The following is an 18,716-nucleotide window of genomic DNA, read 5'->3' on the forward strand; positions in this document are numbered from 1 at the left end:
TCATTATATAATTGGTCTTAATCCTATTTAAAAAAAATTATACGAGCATTTTATTGAAAGAATTTATTTTTCTACCAATTGAGGGTAAAACGGTTATGTATTTAGATTGGACAAGACTCCTAACGGTTCAATCCACGACCAAATTGGAGTTCGGGAGTGTCTGGGGCAAGTCCGCAAAGTTGGACTAGTTTGCAATGTTCATGATGAGTCCGGAATGCATTGTAATGCGCCTGGGCGCAAAGGAGTGCACCTGAGGCTCATTGTAATGCTGAATAACATGTTAAACTTTTCGGACTTGGCCTGGACACTCCCGAACTCCAATTTTCACATGGTTTAAACTGTTAGAAAGCTTGTCCAATTTACTTTCTAGCCCAAGTAGTTTGGATAAAAAATCATTTGTATATATAATAAAGTTACCATTATACCCTCGATGGGTCAAAATATGATTCGTTCTGGCAAAACGCGTTTTTTTTCTTCTTATTTTGAATTGGATCAAGACCCATTATATTTCAATAAATAGTGTTTTTAAAGTACTAAAATATGGCGGGATCCAACCATAAATGGGAGTTGAACTTATAGTTTCACTTTCTCCACATTGAATCAAGCGATATTCTTGCTTGCGATTGGTATTTTTTTTGGAAGCATCAATCTGAATGATACATTGTTTGGCAACAACTATAAATGTGTTTTGAATCAGAATGATGGATTTCTATGTGAAATGTTGGTGTATTGGTATGCCTCTTGGTTGTTTTATGAAAAACTGAATGTCTATTTCATTAGTTCATTACATCAAAAAAGAAAAACGTACTGAAAGCTCCCAAGGCCCAATTCATATGCGCCTGAGGCGCATTACAGAAAGGGACAAATTGGATGTGCCCAGGGAGCAATTCAATTGCGCCTGGGACACATTACAAAAAAGAAGAAATTCTGGGTGCGCCTAGTTGGGCCGTGACTTAAATGTGCCTTACGAAAAGAGTGCAAATTAATCAGTATGCACGCCCTTGGCGCAATTCAAATACGCCCGAGGCGCATGTGATGCAATTTTCTTTTTGATTGGTTCATTTTAGTCCTGGTTGGCTGGAGACTATAAAAGGCCTGCCTTTAAACATTAATTAGTGTAAGGATTTTTCAAGAAAAGGTGACGCACAAGAAGCCCGTGTGAAGGGTTTCCAAGAGTTCCATCCATGAAGTTTTCATTGAACAACTTAAATCGATCTCCAATCAAATCACTTCACTGAGACATTCATACAGAATGTAAAATTACTCATCATCAAATTTCTCATCAATGGCGGCATTCTTTGTTGGTTATGCTTTCGTTACAAGAAAATCAGTTAACTAGCTAAAGGCCTATTCAATTAAAATGCAAGTTGACAATATCTTGATTTCTTGGTACATTTCAAGACAGGATATTGGGGAAGTTGATAATTGTTTTAACAAACTGCAAGGTGAAGTAAGGCCTAGCAGTGGGACATTGACCTTGCGTATCTTAGCTTCTGGGAAGAATGTTAATCTTTTTCAAGGCAAAATGTCTGATTTTGCTATTGGAAATGGACTTCATCACAGTGTTTTCCAAACTTCATTGTTGGATTTTTATGCAAAGTTTGGGGACATGGAGAACAGCATTACTTGGAGTGCTATTATATCAGGTCTTGTTGGTGGAGAGCTGATATAATATGACCATGGGCTAGGTTTTGAAGCCCTGCAATATTGTCGTCAAATGGCGGAAGAAGGAATGGAGCCGAATAGTATGACCTTTTTGAGTTTATTATTTGCTTGTAGCCACTCTTGCCATCTTGGTGAAGGCTGTAGAGTCATTTTTGCCATGAAATAGAGATTCGGAATGGGAAGCTCAACGACGATTTGTTGGGCTGGTCATGGAATGGGCATTTGGTATGATTCTGAAACTAGTAACTTTTCCATGTGGTAGGATTTTAGGAGCGCTATTGGTAGCCTGTAGAGTTCATGGGAACCAAAAAATGAGGGGAATATGTAGCAAAATGACTCTTATATTTGGAACCTAAAAATGCTGGTGAGCTACTACACTTAGTAAAGTTCAAGCAATTGCTGAAAGGTGGGATAGAGTTGGAGAAGTACGGGGAGTAGCTGAGGTAGAGCTACGTTGAAGCCTAATGATCAATCCATGGGTTTTTTTTTCTGGAAATCTCTCGCACCTTCAAATTCTTGAAATCTATGAGCCATGGGATGTTATATGTTGGAATGAAATTACAACAGAAAAAAAATTGAATGCTCCCAACGTGCAGTTGAAATTCGCTAGAGGTGCCCTACAGAATGAGAGAAAATAGAATGCGACTGAGGCACATTACAAAAGGAAAATTAATTTAATAAGGAATGAGCTGATGGCTCACATAGCAGATATTAAACTATTAAGAACAAATACTACACTTGATCTTAGCCAAAAGGCCGAGAAAGTTTGTCTTCTCTTCTCTTGGGCTGCCTATTTTATAGTCAAGTAATCCCTCCTCTTTTCTATGCTTAGTCATTGTTGGAAACAAACCCCAAAGTAACAAACCGGGTTTTTCTACTTTTGCACATATTCTGCTTGGTTTGTGCCTTCAGTTCGACTCGGTTGTTTGAAGCCTCTGAGCACCTAGTGAGTCCTTGTGTCCACCAATTACATTGTAACTTCTTAATCTATTGAGTATCCGATTGCTTGGGATAAAAAAAAAAGATACCCCTCTAAATTAGCCCTCTAAATTGCCCTATAATGAGTTCAATACGCAACTGTGTATAGCTTAGATTGTGATTGAGTTGGTTCTAGCTTCAGGAAGTCATTGCTACCCCTGGAGTTCCCTTTGTTACACTTTTTAGCCCTGTAATTCCTCTCTTCTTTCTGTTTTGGTTTGGACCTTGTGTTGTACATGGCATTTTTTTTGGTTGACTCTCAAGGGTATCCAATATCCCCTTGGTCCAAGTTTTTTAGTTTGTTTTTTTCTCAATGAAAAGCAACTTACCAAACAAACTTGTACTAAAGCTCATTGAGTGGACTCATGTAGTGCGTCGATGATCAAAACCAAACACTCACACACGAATTGAGAGAAAACTTAACTATTATTGGATCAAATGCAATAACATTACAAAAAAAAAAGAAAAAAAGAGATTCTCTAGAGGAGCACTCCTTTGAGCTCGATCCCCTTTGGTTATCTCTCACCCTCACCGTAAATCTCGCCTTGGGTAAATCCTTATGATGAAACGGTTTTTAATTATTTAATGAAGTATGGAGAGCCCAATGAACCTTGTGGACACTCTTACAGAATGACCGAGTACCATAGAACTAGGGATGTGTGTGTCGAACGGAACTTAAAATGTGTAAATGGGCGTGAAAACGAACTTTAGCCATTGTCGCTCCAATGATCTTTGAATTGGTCTCCCTTCGACCAACTTTTCAAAAATAAAATTTTATTATTTTAATTGGTCGTTTCCATGATCTTTTAATACAGTTAAAACCTTATTTATCATTATATAATTGGTCTTAATCTGATTTAAAATAAAAAGGATACTAGCGTTTTATTGAAAGAATTTGTTTTTCGACCAATTGAGGGTAAAATGGTCATGTGTTTTGAAGCAAAAAATATATTTCATTGGAACCAATTTGGTAGGAAATTAGATTGGACAAGCCTTCTAACGGTTTAATCCACGACCAAATTGGAGTTCGGGAGTGTCTGAGGTAAGTCCGCAAAGTTGGACTTGTTTGCAATGTTCAGGATGCGCCCGGGGCGCATTGTAATGCGCCTGGGCGTAAAGGAGTGCGCCTGAGGCGCAATTTTTGCTGCATAACATGTTAAACTTTGCGGACTTACCTTGGACACTCCAGAACTCCAATTTTTGCGTGGTTTGAACCGTTAGAAAGCTTGTCAAATTTACTTTCTAGCCCAAGTAGTTTGGATAAAAAATCATTTGTATATCTAATGAAGTTACCATTTTACCCTCAATGGGTCAAAATATGATTCGTTCTGGCAAAACACGTTTTTGTTTCTCATTTTAAATTGGATCAAGATCCATTGTATATCAATAAATAGTGTTTTTAAATTACTAAAAGATGACGGGATCCCACCATAAATGGGGGTTGAACATATAGTTTCACTTTCCCCACATTGAACCAAGCGATATTCTTGTTTGCGATTGGTATTTTTTTTGGAAGCATCAATCTGAACGATACATTGTTTGGCAACAACTATAAATTTGTTGTGAATCAGAATGATGGATTTCTATGTAAAATGTTGGTGCATTGGTATGCCACTTGGCTATTTTATGAAAAACGGAATGTCTATTTCAGTAGTTAGTTACATCAAAGAAGAAAAACGTATTGAATGCTCCCAAGGCGCAATTAATATGCGCCTGAGGCGCATTTCAGAATGGGAAAAAAATAGGAAGTGCCCAGGGAGCAATTCAATTGCGCCTGAGACAAATTACAAAAAAGAACAAATTCTGGGTGCACCCAGCCAGCCGTGGCTTAAATGTGCCTTACGAAAAGAGTGCAAATTATTCAGGATGCAAGCCCTTGGTGCATTTCAAATACGCCCGAGACGCATGTGATTAATTTTTTTTTTGACTGGTTCGTTTTAGTCCCGGTTGGTTGAGACTATAAAAGGCCAGCCTCTAAACATTAATTAGTGTAGGATTTTTCAAGCAAAAGAGATGCACAAGAAGCCAGTGCGAAGGGTTTCCAAGAGTTCCATCCATGAAGATTTCATTGAACATAGACTTATGGTGTTAGATATTTGCCCTTGAACTAGATGGTGGCATCTTTCTTGTTGTTCCTATTTCGGCTCCCGCGTTTACAAAATCTTGATTCTGTCCTTGTTGGTACCCGTATGCAAACAAAAAGATTCAAACTTGTCTTGTTTTCTTGCTTTGTCAAAATGAATTACAAACATGGGAAGAAGAGAACTTTAATCGATGAAATATATAATAATAATAATAATAATGTTAAGTGCAATAAAGAAGAACTTACGTCGTGTGATTTTGAAAGAAGAAGTTGGGTTTTGCCCAGAACTGAACGAAAATTTTCTTCCTGCAAAATTTTCTGCTGCTGCAATAATCTTTCTCCGTTGTGTTGATTCTTCTTGGTTTTGGTCATCTAGGGAAGAAGAAGAAGATGAAAGAATTACATTTGGCCGCAAACAATTCCTTATGGCCGCAAATTAGGCATGTGCTAAAAACCCGGCAACCCTCCGACCCGACCCGACCCGACCCGAAGGGTCTCGGGCGGGGTCGAACATGTGGTTCGAACGGGTACGGGTTCAATTTCAATTAAAAATTAGATTTCGGTTCGGGGTTCGGATTGGTGTGTTTCTTACCCCACCTGACCAATCCATAAAGATCTATTCGGTTTTTGGTCGGACCCGACCTGACCCGTGCACACCCCTACCGCAAATTATTGAAAGCGTGATTACTACGCATGATTCTATTGTGTTTTACATGCTTCTTGGCCGCTTTGAATTACTCGTGGACGCGTCAAATTACATTCTCTTGTGTTTTACATGTTTTTTGGCCACGTTGAACTACACTTGGTCGCTTCGAATTACTTGAGGACGCGTCGAATTACACTTGGCCGTGTCAAATTACATTCTCTTGTGTTTTATACATGCTTCTTGGCCGCGTCAAAGTACACTTGGCCACGTTGAATTAGACTTGGCCGCGTTTAATTACTCGTGGCCGCAAACATTTGTGTAAACGTATTCATCAGTCACGCTTTTGTACTAAAACTCCCAGCCACAAACTGGCCACTTTTTTCAATTGAAACTCTCTCTCTCTCTCACACACACACACACATTTGTAAGGTTTGAAGTGTGTTGTGTGGACTGCTGGCTTAGGAGCACAGCAGGCTCTGTTCCCTCGAAATAGGTTTCATTTTGAAATCTGAAAATTTAAATCCAAACTGTTTATATAGGAAATCATGAGAGAAAATAAGATGCGCCCGGGGCACATTACAAGAATAGAGAAAATGTGGATGCGCCTGGGGCGCTTTTGATGCAGTAAATATTCTTGATTTGTGTTTTACTGAGCTTTTCTAGTCCGAATTGGTAGGAGACTAAAAAAAGGCAATTCTTTAAAAATTATAAGGATTGTTAAAGCATAAGAGAGGCACAAGAAGCCCGAACGAAGTGATTCCAAGAGTTGTCCAAGCATAAGAGAGGCACAAGAAGCCAATATATATAGGAAGGGATTCCAAGAGTTCCATCCATGAAGATGTGGACTTATTGAACAACTTGGATCGATCTCCAACTGAAAGTAACCGAATTACTTCACCAAGGATCTCATATACTAGATTGTAAAATTACAAATTGAGAGTGTGAGGATTGAGTGCGCAAGTACAGTGTAAGAATTGAGAGCGGGAGCGTAAGACATTAATTTGAAGGAGTTAATTAAAACTAGATCAACTGATTGATGATCCGCTTTAATAGGGAAAGAGACTAACCCTGTAATTAAACAGAGAAAGAGAAAATACTAGTACTTCTCAATTACACAGATCTGCATATATCAAGCCAACTAATTTGGTAGCAGAAACATTTGAACTTGGTTTGGTTGGGGTGCGCCAAGCCAAGGCTATTTGCAACACTAAGGCAACCCATTAGAGGCCACAGTAGCAAGCTACTGTAGTGGGCCCTCCCCACAAAAAATTATTAATTTAATAAAGAGTGAATCAATGGCTCACATATCACATATCAGATATTAAACTAATAAGAATAGACACTACACTTGATCTTTGCCAAAAGGCCGAGAAAGGAATGTCTTCTCTTCTCTTGGGTTGCCTATTTTATAGTCAAGTTTTCTCTCCTCGTTTTTCTGCTTAGTTGATGTGGGAAACAAATCCCAAAGTAACAAACTGGGTTTTGCTGCTTTTGCACATATTCTGCTTGGTTTGTGCCATCAGTTCCACTAGGTTGTTTGAAGCCTCTGAGTACCTAGTGAGTCCCCCCCTAAATTAGGCCACTAGATATCTAAATTAGCCCTTTAAATTGCCCAATAATGAGATCAATACGCAGCTCTGTATAGCTTAGAATGTTATTGAGTTGGTTCTAGCTTCAGAAAGTCTTTGCTACCCCATAGAGTTCCCTTTATTATGCTTTTTAGCCCTGTAATTCCTCTATTCTTTGTTTTGGTTTGGACCTTGTGTTGTACATGACAGGTTTTTGTGTTGGACTCTCAAGGGTATCCAATATCCCCTTGGTCCATGTTTTTTAGTTTGTTTTTTCTCTCAATGAAAAGCCACTTACCAAAACAATATTGTACTAAAGCTTATTGAATGGACTCGTGTAGCGTTTCGAGGATCAAAACCAAACACTCACACACGAATTGAGAGAAAACTTAACTATTATTGGATCATATGCAATAACATTACAAAAAAAAAAAAGACTCTCCAGAGGAGCAATCCTTTGAGCTCGACTCCCTCTGGTTATCTCTCATCCTCACCACAAATCTCGCATTGGGTGAATCCTGATGATGAAACGGTTTTTGATTATTTAATGAAGTGTGGAGTGCCCAATGAATGAGTACCGTAGAACTAGGGATGTGTGCGTCAAAGGGAACTTAAAATGTGTAAATGGTCGTGAAAATGAACTTTAGCCTTTGTTGCTCCAATGATCTTTGAATCGGTCTCCCTTCGACTGACTTTTCATAAATAAAATTTTATTATTAATTGGTCATTTCCATCATCTTTTAATACAGTTAAAACCTTATTTATCATTATATAATTGGTCTTAATCCTATTTTAAAAAAACTATACGAGCATTTTATTGAAAGAATTTATTTTTCTACCAATTGAGGGTAAACGGTTATGTATTTAGATTGGACAAGACTTCTAACGGTTCAATCCACGACCAAATTGGAGTTCGGGAGTGTCTGGGGCAAGTCTGCAAAGTTGGACTTGTTTGCAATGTTCATGATGAGCCCGGAGCGCATTGTAATGCGTCTGGGCGCAAAGGAGTGCACCTGAGGCTCATTGTAATGCTGGATAACATGTTAAACTTTCCGGACTTGGCCTGGACACTCCCGAACTCCAATTTTCACATGGTTTAAACCGTTAGAAAGCTTGTCCAATTAACTTTCTAGCCCAAGTATTTTGGATAAAAAATCATTTGTATATCTAATGAAGTGAGCATTTTACCCTGGATGGGTCAAAATATGATTCGTTCCGGCAAAACGCCTGTATGTTACTCATTTTATATTGGATCAACACCCATTATATATCAATAAATAGTATTTTTAAAGTACTAAAAGATGATGGGATCCAACCATAAATGGGAGTTGAACATATAGTTTCTCTTTCCCCACATTGAACCAATTGATATTCTTGCTTGCGATTGGTATTTTTTTTGGAAGCATCAATCTGAATGATACATTGTTTGGCAACAACTATAAATGTGTTTTGAATCAGAATGATGGATTTCAGTTGTTCATTACATCAAAAAAGAAAAAATGTACTGAATATGCTCCCAAGGCGCATTACAGAAACTTAAAAAATAGGATGTGCCTAGGGAGCAATTCAATTGCACCTTAGACACATTACAAAAAAGAAGAAATTTTGGGTGCGACAAGCCGGGGCGCGACTTAAATGTGCCTTACAAAAAGAGTGCAAATTAATCAGGATGCACGCTCTTGGCGCAATTCAAATATGCCCGAGGCGCATGTGATGCAAATGTTTTTGGACTCGTTCGTTTTAGCCCGGGTCGGCTGGAGACTATAAAAGGCCTGCCTTTAAACATTAATTAGTGTAAGAATTTTTCAAGCAAAAGAGACACACTAGAAGCCAGGGCAAAGGGTTTCCAAGAGTTCCATCCATGAAGATTTCATTGAACAACTTAAATCGATCTCCAATCAAATCACTTCACCGAGAATTTCATTTGGAATGTAAAATTACTCATCATCAAATTATTTCTCATCAATGGCGGCATTCTTTGTTGGTTACGCTTTCGTTACAAAAAATTAGTTAACTAGCTAAAAGGCCTATTCATTTAAAATGCAAGTTGACAATATCTTGATTTCTTGGTACATTTCAAGACAAGGTATTGTGGAAGTTGACAATTGTTTTAACAAACTGCAAGGTGAAGTAAGGCCTAGCAGATGTACATTGACCTTGCGTATCTCAGCTTCTGGGAAGAATGTTAATTTTTTCCAAGGCAAAATGTCTGATTTTTCTATTGAAAATGGGACTTCATCATAGTGTTTTCCAAACTTCATTGTTGTATTTTTATGCAAATTAAAGTTTGGGGACATTACTTGGAGTGCTATTATATCAGGTCTTATTGATGGGGAGCTGATATAATATGACCATGGGCTAGGTTTCAAAGCCCTGCAATTTTGTCGTCAAATGGCGGAAGAAGGAATGGAGCCGAATAGCATGACCTTCTTGAGCTTATAATCTGCTTGTAGCCACTTTGGTCATCTAGCTGAAGGCTGTAGAGTCATTTATTCCATGAAATGGAGATTCAGAATGGGAAGCTCAATGAGGATTTGTTGGGCCAATCATGGAATTGGTATTTGGTATGATTTTGAAACTAGTGACTTTTCTATGTGGTAGGATTTTGGGAGCGCTATTGGCAGCTTGTAGAGTTCATGGGAACAAAAAAATGAGGGGAATATGTAGCAAAATGGCTCTTATATTTGGAACCTAAAAATGTTGGCTAGCAACTACTCTAAGTAAAGTTTAAGCTGTTGTTGAAAGGTGGGATAGAGTTGAAGAAGTATTGAGAGCAGTTGAGGTGAAGCTGCGTTGAAGCCTATTGATCAATCCATGGGTTTGTTTCTGGAAATCAATCACACCTTCAAATTCTTGAAATCTATGAGCCATTGGATGTTATATGTAGGAATGAAATTACATCAACAGAAAAAACTCAATGCTCCCAACGTGCAGTGGAAATTCGGTTGAGGCGTCCTACAGAATGAGAGAAAATAGAAAATGCCCGAGGCGTGATTCAATTGCACCTGAGGCACATTACAAAAGGATAGAAAATGTGAATGCACCTGGGCACAACTTAAATGCGCCTGAGGCATATGTGAAGCAGCAAATATTTTTAAATTGTTTTTTTAATTGAGGTTTTCTAGTCTGAATTGGAACAAGACTAAAAAAAGGCAATCCTTCAAGCTTTATAACGATTTTTAAACATAAGAGAGGCACAAGAAGCCCGTACGAAGTGACTCCAAGGGTTGTTCGAGCATAAAAGAGGCACAAGAAGCGAGTATAGGAAGGGATTCCAAGAGTTCCATCCATGAAGATGTGGACTTATTGAACAAATTGGATCGATCTCCAACCGAATTACTTCACCAAGGATCTCCTATAGTAGATTGTAAAATTTCGAATTAAGAGTGCGAGGATTGAGTGCGCAAGTACAGTTTAAGAATTGAGAGAGGGAGCGTAAGACATTAATTTGAAGGAGTTAAAACTAGATCAGCTGATTGATGATCCGCTTAGTAGGGCAAGAGACTAACCTGTAATTAAACAGTCAACATAATACTAGTACTTCTCAATTACACAAATCTGCATATGTCAAGCTAACTAATTTGGTTCTAGACCCGAAGTAGCTGAAACATTTGAACTTGGTTTGGTTGGGGTGCGCTAAGCCAAGGCAATAGTGCAACACCAATGCAACGTATTAGAGGCCGTAGTAACAAGCTACTGTAGTGGGCCCTCCCCTCAAAAAATATTAATTTAATAAAGAGTGAACCGATGGCCCACATATCAGATATTAAACTAATAAGAGCAGATACTACACTTGATCTTTGCCTGAAGGCCGAGAAAGGTATGTTCTCACTTCTCTTGAGCTGCCTATTTTATAGTCAAGTTTTCTCTCCTCGTTTTTCGGCTAAGTTGGTGTGGGAAACAAACCCTAAAGTAACAAATTGGGTTTTGCTGCTTTTGCACATATTCTACTTGGTTTGTGCCGTCAATTCGACTCGGTTGTTTGAAGGCTCTGAGCACCTAGTGAGTCTTTGTGTCCACCAATTACATTGTAGCTGTTGAATCTATTGAGTATCAGATTACTTGGGACAACCCACCCACCCACCCCCCCACACCCCCCCCCCCCCCCCTTTAACCCCATTAGCCCTTTAGATATCTAAATTAGCCCTCTAAATTGCCCAATAATGAGTTCAATAGCTCTGTATAGCTTAGAATGTGATTGACTTGGTTCTAGCTTTAGGAAGTCTTTGCTACCCCTCAAGTTCCCTTCTGCTTTTTAGCCCTGTAATTCCTCTCTTCTTTCTATTTTGGTTTGGACCTTGTCTAGTACATGGTACATCCGGTTTTGAAGAAAACGATGAATCTCTATAGAAGAAATATGTGGTCTTGATAGGAATTAACGTACACGTTTCCAAATATATTGGGTTTCCTGTGTTCCAAAGTCTTCGAGAATCGTATAGTACCATTCATTTTTATCTTTGGAAACTCATATACACTAGATACCACATGCATCACAAAAGATGGAATTTTCAAACTTATGTTTGGACCTTTGAACTTGTGGGGAAGACTGAAAAGTGGAGGAGAAATGTAATAGGCAAAAAGGGTAAGCGTGAAGTTGCCTCCCATCTTAATTGGTAGAGCAAGCAATGAACACTTAATTTGGTGAGAGTTCAAACCCCAACCCTACTTTCCTTTCTCCTAGTAGGATTTTCTTAAATTGAAAATAGATGTATTCGATTTGAACAAAGGACTGTTTTTTTTTTCATAATAAATACATGCGCGTGATGTTAACTGCTTGGAATTTTTTGCTTAAAACTCGAGTTTCAAGTCTCCATAATCTGTTGGGGAGAGTTAAACATCTGCTTTAATGCTCATATCACATGGTAATATCTTAGCTTCGGACTTGAAATAGATGCATTGGAATTTCCTACAAATAGCTATGCAATGTTGAGACATCTGGAAATTTAGTTTACGATGAAACCTACTTGTGACGTAATAGGGGTGGTTTTTTTTTGTCATTCTTTATTCCTATTCTACTATATCCTAGGAGACTTGAGTAGAGGGATGGGTGCTTACCGCAGGAATCGAACCCTGCCCATGTGTGTCGGAGTATAAGGGAGACACCAACTGCACTCCACTCCACTTGCAATATGTGTCATGTTCTTTTTCTTCTCCTTAATTAAAAACCAGTCTTTTAACGTATAAACAAGCCAAGGTTTGAACATGTTTTGAAACTCATTTCGAGTCATGTTTGAGTTAATTAAATTCGACTTTCATTCAATTCAAATGTAAGTACCTTAAGACTAGCCCCGTTCTGCTAAGTTTTCTTTAAAAAATAAGTAATTATTTGTAATTTTTAAACTTAAAAATAATGTATTTGCTAAAACAATTTGTCAAAAAAGAAAAAGAAAAAAGAAAAGGAGCAGTGTACCAGGGACGGAATTAATTATGCATTATTTACAAACAAAAGTATTCGGTTATTCGAGAAAAATCAATATACTCTTGGCCGCGTCGAATTTCCCTTGACCGCTACAAATTACTCTTGGACGTGTTGAATTGCACTTGGCCGCATCGAATTGATCTTGGCTAAATCGATTTGCACTTGGCCGCATCGAATCGCACTTAGCTGCTGCGAATTACTCATGTCCGCCTCAAATTGTACTTGGCCGCGTTTAATTACACTTGGCCACGTTGAATTGCACTAGGCCGCTTTGAATTGCACTTGGCCACATGGAATTGCACATAGCCGCGTTTAATTGCACATGGCCGCGTCGAATTGCAAATGGCCGCGTTTAATTGCACTTGGCCGCATCTAATTGCACTGCAAAGTGCAACTAGAAGCGGCCAAGAGTAATTTGAAGCGGCCAAGTGAAATTCAACGCGGCTAAGAGTAATTCGTAGCGGCCAAGTGAAATTAAATGCGGTCAAGTGTAATTCGACACGGCCAATTAATTTATCTATAGCTTATCTCCCTTGTTGCGAATAGCCGCCCCCAAGAGAAGCCTTGAAGCCGGACCTGGTGTTCTTCTCCATGAATTTCTCAATTATCAGAGAAAAAACAAACATACAATTGCTCTCACAGATATTTATGCAGAATAAATGGTTCATATTCATACACATTGATCCAACTTATTGTACTCTTCCTTCCTTTTCTTTCAATCAACTCATTCGTTGTATCCTCTCATCTATTTGCTCTTAAAATATGTTGGTATACAATACACAATTCTAGCAAAATACATCTCATCCAGTGCTATGTAATTTGAGAGTTTACAAGTTCCACAGGACCACTGGAAAAGACCAAAATGGGCCTTTAAACATCGATAAAAGTTGCACCTTCCATCACAGTTTTAGGCAGTGGTTTTCTGTTGCTGCACCACCAGCACAGATGCTCTATCCTTGAGATCCGACGACGAAAGAATGTCTCCGATCACTCCAATCCCCGGCAACTCACTCCACCCTTTCAACCCTGACATCTGTGGAAACTCCACACCCCAATGTCTGTTGCTTCTGGGAAGAATGTCAATCTTTTCAAGGCAAAATGTCTAATTTTGCTATTGAAAATGGACTTAATCACAATGTTTTCCAAACTTCATTGTTGGATTTTGATGTAAAGTTTGGGGACATAGAGAACAGCATTACTTGGAGTGCTATTATATAAGGTCATATTGATGGAGAGCTGATATAATATGACCATGAGCTAGGTTTTGAAGCTCTGCAGTTTTGTCGTCAAATGGTGGAAGAAGGAATGGAGCCGAAAAGTATGACCTTCTTGAGCTTATTAATTGCTTGTAACCACTCTGGCCATATAGGTGAAGGCTGTAGAGTCGTTTATGCCATGAAATGGAGATTCGGAATGGGAAGCTCAACGAGGATTTGTTGGGCCAATCATGGAATGGGCATTTGGTATGATTCTGAAACTAGTGACTTTTCTATGTGGTAGGATTTTGGGAGCACTATTGGTAGCTTGTAGAGTTCATGGGAACCAAAAAATGAGGGGAATATGTAGCAAAATGGCTCTTATATTTGGAACCCTAAAATGCTGGCTAGCTACTACACTTAGTAAAGTTTAAGCTGTTGTTGAAAGGTGGGATAGAGTTGAAGAAGTATGGAGAGCAGCCGAGGTGGAGCTGCGTTGAAGCCTAATGATGAATGCATGGGTTTGTTTCTGGAAATCTATTGCACCTTCAAATTCTTGAAATCTATGAGCCACTGGATGTTATATGTAGCAATGAAATTACATCAACAGAAAAAACTGAATGCTCCCAACGTGCAGTTGAAATTCGCTTGAGGCGCCCTATAGAATGAGAGAAAATAGTATGCGCCCGAGGCACATTACAAAAGGATAGAAAATGTGAATGTGCCCGGGCACAACTTAAATGTGCCTGAGGCACATGTGAAGCGGCAAATATTTTTCATTTGTTTTTTTAACTGAGTTTGTCTAGTCTGAATTGGAGCTAGACTGAAAAAAGGTAATCCTTCAAACATTATAACAATTTTTCAAAGCATAAGAGAGGCACAAGAAGCCAGTATGAAGTGACTCCAAGGGTTGTTCGAGCATAAGAGAGGCACAAGAAGCCAGTATAGGAATGGATTCCAAGAGTTCCATCCATGAAGATGTGGACTTATTGAACAACTTGGATCGATCTCCAACCGAATTACTTCACCAAGGATCTTATATAGTAGATTGTAAAATTATGAATTGAGAGTGCGAGGATTGAGTGCACAAGTACAGTGTTGAGAGCAGGAGGATTGATGATCCTCTTAATAGGGAAAGAGATAACCCTACAATTAAACAGTCGACAAACTACTAGTACTTCTCAATTAAAGAGATCTGCATATGTCAAGCCAACTAATTTGGTTTTAGACCTGAAGTAGCAGAAACATTTGGACTTTGTTTGGTTGGGGTGCGCCAAGCCAAGGCAATAGTGCCACACCAAGGCAAAGCATTATAGGCTCCTGCAGCTACTATAGTGGGCCCTCTCCTCAAAAAATTATTAACTTAATAAAAGTAAACCGATGGCCCACATATCAAATATTAAACTAATAAGAACATATACTTGTGGGCACGCGCCCCCGGAAATTTTATTCGTAAAATTGGGCGCGGCCCTTTTTGTTGGAAGAGCGCGGCGAAACGCCTCGATTCGGAGTCGCCACTCGGGTTTTAGCGGTAGGAGCACCCAAGGAACCGAACTCGAAAAACGTTTGCCACGTTTGTTTGATTTTGAAAAGGCATAGACCGGTCCGTCGTCACCTTCGATATCTGAGGTTCGGGAGCCATGTTACGAGAGGGGAAGGGTTTTATGGCACCCCTCTCGCCCAATCCGGAGATCGGTCTCTACTCGGGCGTTTTATAAAACATTTGCATTTTTCTCTCATTTGATCATTTTTTAGCCAGTTAGGGCGGGGGAACAGTTAATGGGGGGTTAAAACTTTAACAAGTTGCAATTAGGCGACAAAATGTTTATGGATGATTTTGATTGCAATGCTAAACATAGATTGAGAACAAGTACTGAGTAGCTTGAATAAACTGAAGTACGCTGCCCTGAAGGAACGTAAGCAGGTTCCGTCAGCATGCACTGGCCGAGCCACTGCATGCTGATTGTACATGCGCACGCCACCTCATAACTGGCGTACTCCACTTGTTAAGCTTCACAGTCCCTATTTGCAATCCTCTGGGCTCTGGAAAGGGACCAGCGCACACCCAGGACAAACCATGCAGTTAAATAAGCAGGATATATACATTTACAGACAGATGAGATGGCTTGAAGCCATGAAAATAGACAGGAAACCCCCTAAACAATGTGGGGACAGAAAGGAGGCCAGGATTGAACTAAGATGCAAAGGGCCAGCCACTGGATCCTAGCTTTAACTGCCGTACGCCAGTCATGGACTGTCGTACGCACGTTGGACCCTAATCCAGTGCTTGGCTTTTGCATCATCTGGGCTCTGGAGCATGACCAGAAGGATCCCAGGGGCCTTTTGAGCAGATAAGAAGCGAGTATTAACTACTACATCTAAACAGTTCTAAATATACAGAAAGCGGTAAACTGGTTATTTAGCATGCAAGGGTGACTGACAGAAAGATAACATAAGAGGAATGACGATCCATGATCCCCACGCCAGTAGTGCTCGTTCTACCATGACTGGCGTACGGCATATGGTTACTGGCGTGCGCCATGTATCACCTCATACGTTTGTCGTATTTTGCCAGTTTGAGGCCAGGACTAGTATTACTTACTAGCCTGGGCCTCACTGGTTCCCCTCAGGGGCCAAAAACAGAAAGGGACACAAAGGTGGTATACCTTTTTGTTTGAGGATTGAAGGTGGTATTGAACTTTAAAGCTTGGAGATGGAAGCTTAGATGGTGGCTGGATGTCAGCAGGGTGTGTGGAAGTGGGCTGTTTTCTTTTCTCTTTCAATGGAAGAAAAAGGGATAGAGAGCAAGAAAGGAGGAAGGAGAGAGCTTCTACTTCTTAATGAGGCCAACCCCTTGCAAATGAATGCAAGGGGGGTATTTATAGGGGGGGAAGACTGAGATCAGTTAGGTGCTAAGGCCTGTTTGGCTGGCTAAGGCAAGGTTGGAGCCTCCCATGCATTAAATGCATGGGACTTGCCTTGATGGGGGGTGTAGGAGAGAGAGGGAACGTCTCTGCAGAAAGTAATCATCAGGGACGCTGTAGCCGACGTCAGGGTGGCACAAAAGTCCCGCCCAAGTTGCTGAATAAAGTTGATTTGACTGGGTTTGACTGGCGTGCGCCACTTGTAAATGGCGTGCGCCAGTAAAAGCTAAGCCACTGGTCGATGACTGACACGTGGCAGATAACTGGCGTACGCCTCCAGGACACTGGCGTATGCCAATTGGGTTTTGCTGGGGCTGTTTGGCTCTGGTTTGAAGGGTTTTGAAAGGTGTTTGAGAGAGGTTCGGGACGCTCAAAGCTCGACCACACCTTTGTCCTTAAACTGTTTTCGACTAAAATCATCATTGGGGAAATATAAGATCGACAAATAACGTTATCTGGACAGTCCAGAATGGGGTGTCTACAGAAGCCCCCCTTTGACGGCACTTGACGCACCATTGACTGAAGACAAGTAACGTCAAAGGTTTTCTAGACACCCTCTTCAAGGCTATCCAGAATGCAAGAAATTTGAAGAACCTGTTTGATTCGACGCTGGGGCGGATAGACCGCCGCTTTGCTGTTTTTGATAGACAGATCACAGAAATGTGGACTCTCCTGGGGAATGATCCCCCTTTTTTAGAAGCACCGATTCTGTTGGGGACAGCAGATTGTGGGACGGATAGATCGTCGTTGATTTGAAATTGGACGAGAAGATCGTCGTTGATTTGAAATTGGACGGATAGATCGTCGTTGATTTGAGATTAGACGAGTGGATCGTCGTTGATTTGAAATTGGACGGATAGATCGTCGTTGATTTGAAATCGGACGGATAGATCGTCGTTGATTTGAAATTGGACGGATAGATCGTCATTGATTTGAAGTTGGACGGATAGATCGTCGTTGATTTGAGATTAGACGAGTGGATCGTCGTTGATTTGAGATTGGACGAGTGGATCGTCGTTGATTTGAAACTGGACGGATAGATCGTCGTTGATTTGAGATAGATCGAGTGGATCGTCGTTGATTTGAAATCGGACGGATAGATCGTCGTTGATTTGAGATTGGACGAGTGGATCGTCGTTGATTTGAGATTGGACGAGTGGATCGTCGTTGATTTGAAATTGGACGGACTCTTGCTTGGGGATGGGCCCAAAACTTCTCAGAATAAGTTGGGCTTTCACTTGAGGACGAATTTTCAGTATTGGATATGGATTGGGCCTGAGGCCCAAAAATTACTGGCGTACGGTACACTTAATTGTCGTACGCCATCTATCACAGAGATCCGAGCCCAGACCCGAGTCCAGACCCGGCCCAAACGTCCCATACGTCGTATAAACTTCTGAGGCGGTGCAGAAACCGCTCTTCTCTGGTTTTGAACTCTGGAAACTGTCAAGCCTTCTCGAAATCCTTCAATCTCTTCCTCACTCTCCCATTTTTCGCAAAAATCCATACCTCTTCACCCATCTATGGCGGAACCCAATGGTGGTGGCGGCAATGGCAATGCCGGCGAGGAGGGGAATCGGCCACGGGGTAGTGTCGAGACTCCGGAGTCTCGAATCGACGATCAAGCTACTGCCGAACCTTCATCGAGTGTCAGTGTAGCGGCCGCAGGCGGCGGCGGCGACAGTGGTGGCCATGCAGCGGCGGTGGCCGGTGGCGATGAGGGGCGTACGCCAGGAGGGATACGGCGTACGCCAGGCTCTGTTGTGATAGTGGGTCCACAGGTTCGTCGACTGGATCCAAGCAGTGGGGTAGAGGGTGTGGTGATTACCGGTTTGGACTCGACTGGAGCCGGCGGCAGCGGCAGGGGCAGTGGTGATGATGGTGGCCGACCGGGGACGCCACCGAGGGATCCGGCGAGGGGCAAAGGTCCCGTGGTTGAGGAGGGAGCGTCCGGGGCAGTCCCCACGGAGGAGGTGGAGTTTCGGCCAGCAGTGGGGTCTTCGGCACACGTACCCATCACTCAGGGAGATTTTGCTGAGTTTGTGTCCGAGGAGGAACTCGGCCGGTTGCTCCGTGAGAACCCGGGGGTAGTGGCTGCAGTGCTGGCAGCACGAGAGGATAGGGCCCGGCAAGTGGAGAGAGCGCAGGAGGAGGAGCGCTTGAGGGAGGAGGCCGAGAGGGCCAGGGCCGATGAGGAAGCCTTTGTGAGCGAGACTGAGATAGCTGAGGAGGCTCAG

The 18,716-nt window shown here is 41.1% G+C and overlaps 2 non-coding genes and 2 pseudogenes across 2 annotated transcripts; all 4 read right to left on the reverse strand.

Moving 5' to 3' along the window:
* Window positions 1-2,299: 2,299 nt before the first annotated feature.
* LOC131321539 (U2 spliceosomal RNA) lies at window positions 2,300-2,433 on the reverse strand (annotated as a pseudogene).
* A 4,113-nt stretch (window positions 2,434-6,546) lies between these two features.
* On the reverse strand, window positions 6,547-6,751 carry LOC131321529 (U2 spliceosomal RNA). Its single transcript, XR_009198569.1, has one exon. It is a non-coding gene; the product is annotated as a U2 spliceosomal RNA (small nuclear RNA).
* A 3,815-nt stretch (window positions 6,752-10,566) lies between these two features.
* LOC131321520 (U2 spliceosomal RNA) lies at window positions 10,567-10,764 on the reverse strand. The gene has a single exon (XR_009198560.1). It is a non-coding gene; the product is annotated as a U2 spliceosomal RNA (small nuclear RNA).
* A 4,054-nt stretch (window positions 10,765-14,818) lies between these two features.
* Window positions 14,819-15,000, reverse strand: LOC131321542 (U2 spliceosomal RNA; annotated as a pseudogene).
* Between the last annotated feature and the right edge of the window lie 3,716 nt (window positions 15,001-18,716).

Source organism: Rhododendron vialii, chromosome 3a (assembly GCF_030253575.1).
Source record: "Rhododendron vialii isolate Sample 1 chromosome 3a, ASM3025357v1".
Taxonomy (NCBI): domain Eukaryota; kingdom Viridiplantae; phylum Streptophyta; class Magnoliopsida; order Ericales; family Ericaceae; genus Rhododendron; species Rhododendron vialii.